Raw genomic sequence first — 3,792 nt, 5'->3', positions numbered from 1 at the left:
CGAAACGATCGTCCTGCCTCAGCCTCCCCAGTGCTGGGATTACAGGCATGTGCCACCACGCCCAGCAAAAATAATTTCGAGGTACTGTAGAAAACATTAATGAAAAGAGTAGTCATTGGTTATAATAAGGTGCTAAGCTGGAGTAATGAAGAAAATATAGAATTTGATTTAGTCTGTATCACTTATTAGCTATGACATTGAGCAAATTATCTAGCCTCTGAGTCTACTATATATATAAAATGGACTATTTTAAGAATGGTTGATTATATAAGAAAATGAATGTAAACTGCCTAACAATACTACATATATACCATGACTTTTATAATTCCAGTTAATAGGCATGATTTCACAAAAAGTGCTAATTACAGGTGTAGGAGAATGAGCCCCGTAGGTTCTTAGTGGAAATGAACCTGTTACAAAAGACAGATTAGTAAGGAAAAAACACAAGTTTATTAAAAAAAATATATATATATATGAAACTCTGCAAGAAAAATCCTCAAAGAGGTGGCTTTGAATTCCAGCTTACATAACATCTTCAACAAAGAACAGTAAATTTTGCATGCCTGTAATCCCAGCACTCAGGAGGCTGAGGCAGGAGGATCGTTGCAAGTTCGAGACCAGCCTGGGCTACAAAGTGAGCTCAAGGCCAGCCTGAACTGCATAGTGAGACCCTGTCTCAAAAAGACAAAACAAAACAAAACACAAAGAACAGTAAATTTTTAGGGAAAATTTAGTAACAGGGTTTTGGGTCTTTAGGAGAGGCAACTGGGAAGGCAAGCAAAGGGCACATAAAACTACTTAGGAAAGCTCATCAATGTGGCATGTCTAACACTGTGTCTAGGCCAGGAGGGTCCACTAACCTCTGCAGGTTAAACTTTGCTCCCTGGTAGACGGCAAGGGCAGGCTACCTGTTGTCACTATAAATCTATGTTCTGCTTCTTGGCAGAGGGCAGGAAGACAGTTTTCCTGCATCTACTGCCTTTTGTCTTCAGCTCAATAACTCTTCATATTTTGGGGCAGCATATTTTGGTCTCACACACACATGGGGGAAACACTGAACAGAAGTTTAAATTGTTCTAAAGAATAATAACTAGATGAAAAATCTCAATAATTTTGCACTTTTTTTTTGTTTTGTTTTTTTGAGACAAAGTCTTACTATGTAGTCCAGGCTGGCCTTAAACTCACAGCAATCCTCTGCCTCAGCCTTCTGAGTGCTGGGATTGCATGTGTGTACCACTACAGCCGGCCTTGTGTGTGTGTGTGTGTGTGTGTGTGTGTGTGTGTATGCACTCAAGTTATCCTAAATCACCCTTTATACTTCATTGTCAGCTCTTCAGGACCTTACTTAGACACACATTTGTAAATCACCAAATTTTTAAAAATGTAAATAGATATATATACAGATTGATATGGAAATTATTGATCCAAATTAAGTAAACCATCTACTTCTTTTGTTAGTACGTATTTGTGGTACATAATGAATACATTCACTGTGGGAAGTTGGTATGTGTATACAACACATCTTAATTGTTTTTACTTCCCCTTCTCCCTATATCCCATCTCTTTGTAGCCAAGTAGTATTCCACTGTGCAGAAATTCCACATTTGCTTTATCTATTCATCTGTTGATGGACATATAGGCCACTTTCATGATCAAGCTATTATGGATTATGCTGGTACAAACATGGGTATTATCACTGTAATATGGTGTCTTTAGCTCTTTCAGAAAGATACCTAAAATAGGAATAGCTGAGTCGAATAGAATTTCTACTTCAAATTTTTTGAGGAATTTCCATACCATTTTCCATTGTGGTTGAAATAGTTCCCACTAACAGTGTAGAAGCGTTCCTTTTTCCCCACAACCTCACCAGCATTTGTTGTTATTGATTTCTTGATAATGACTATTCTTTCTAGAGTAGGACTGTAAGTGTTGTTTTAATTTCCTGAAAGACTAGTGATGTTGAACATTTTTTATGTATTTATTGGCCATTTGTACTTCTTCTAGGAAGTGTCTGCTCATTTCAGTTGCCCATTTTTTGACTGGATCTTTTTTATTCTGCAGGGATTTTTTTTTTTTGTTCTTTATATATTGTAATATATACTAATCCTCTTCTCAAGGTGTAGCTAGGAAAATTGTTTTTCAATTCAGGAAGTTGTTTCTTCACTATGTTAGTTATTTCTTATGCAGTGCAGGAGCATCCCAATTTCTTACAATCCCATTTCTTGATTCTTGAAGTTATTTCTTATGCAACTGGTGCTCTGTTCAGAAAATCCTTACCTATGACTATGATGTCAAGAGTTATCTATCATATCTTCCAACAGGTTAAATGTTTCTGTTTTAAAATTTAGATCTTTAAAGCATTTTGATTTTAGTTTAATATTTGGTGAGAGATATGGCTCTACCATCATCTTCTGCATGTGGATAGCCAGTTTTCTTAATATTATTAATTACGGCCAGAATCATGCCATACATTCTCCTTGGATTATACTTCTCTAAAAAGCAGGCAATCCCTTACAGGGTGAAAATCCATAGAAAACATAGTGTATACTATAAAAATTATCCAGTGTTATCATGAAACAATCATAAAATACCACAGACTTGAACAAGAGATCTCTTTTTAAAATCTTTGCAAAAATGAATCTCCAGAATTAGATTCCATTAAATTTATCATTCTCCTTTACTAAGAACTTTTTTTTAACAAACTTACATAATAACCTCTAAACACAAGCTGAAGTGTCTTAACAGGGAATGGTACTTTTCAATAATAAGCAAAATAGAAGCAGTATATATAAAGCTTCATTTCATCTCATATTCAAGTTCTGATTTTTTTCCTCTAAGTTATTTATTATTCAACCAAGACAGTTCAGACATACCTAAATCTAGACATGCTTTAACTTCTTTTAATCACAAAATAGTTTACTATTACAAAGTTTAAACAATCATACATTCTGTGTTTGTAGTCTAATGTTATATGAGTTATTAAGACAATGAGGTAGCCCTTTGGTAAATTATATGAAAGATTATACTGAAGTTTACATCTTATTCACGTTTTACAAACATATGTAATTCACAGACTCTTGGGGATTCTATAATTTCTCCTATCCTACACGGATCCAAAAGTATACCTTACAACTTCAGTGACTTTATGAATCTCAACCATTGTAAAGATTTCTAAAATATCTACCAAACAAAGTGAACAGCATTTATTACTTTTAAAGTGAGATTTTCCTTCCGAAGTCCCCAAAATCGTTCTTTTACATTCACCCCTCTCAAACAAAATAAAACAAAAACAGTTGGAATTTGAAGGGTTTTTTGTTTTACTTTTTATTTTTTTAATGTCAGGGTGGTACGGTCTTCTTTGGATGTTTGGCTGATGAAAGCTGAGTTATACAAAAAAAATCTCTAGAGAACAGAGGCTCTTCTGTACATACAGTATTTATTCTCCAAGCCTGCTCTTCATCTCCTTTTGGCTTTCCACACTGATCCAATTTTAGCGCTTCCTGGAGAGAACTAGGTTCTAATCAGCAACATCAGGAAGAGAGAGGACAAAGCACAATGAGAAAAGGCAGACCTCACGTCTCTGAAAGCATGAATACATTCTAAGCTATCAAGCGAGATAAGGTGCATTATAACTTTTAATAATTGTTACCCCTGTGGACATGAGCAAGAAATATTCAATGAGTCCATCCATTCAAGAGGCTCCTGGGGCTGGGGATTTAGCTCAGCGGCAAAAGCGCCTGCTTGGCAAGCGCAAGGTCGTGAGTTCGGTTCCCGGTACCGGAGAAAAACCAA

General features: G+C 35.7%; 1 long non-coding RNA gene across 1 annotated transcript in view; it reads right to left on the bottom strand.

Moving 5' to 3' along the window:
• Positions 1–3,313: 3,313 nt before the first annotated feature.
• LOC102011290 overlaps positions 3,314–3,792 on the bottom strand; it is a 2,714-nt gene continuing 2,235 nt past the window's right edge. Inside the window, exon 3 of the long non-coding RNA XR_263200.1 lies at positions 3,314–3,517. This is a non-coding gene — a long non-coding RNA (uncharacterized LOC102011290). The remainder of the gene's footprint in view (positions 3,518–3,792) is intronic.

The sequence above is a fragment of the Chinchilla lanigera genome, unplaced genomic scaffold, assembly GCF_000276665.1.
Source record: "Chinchilla lanigera isolate Chin_1 unplaced genomic scaffold, ChiLan1.0 scaffold00063, whole genome shotgun sequence".
NCBI classification, from domain to species: Eukaryota; Metazoa; Chordata; class Mammalia; order Rodentia; family Chinchillidae; genus Chinchilla; species Chinchilla lanigera.
This window is presented reverse-complemented; position numbering and strand designations above follow the sequence as displayed.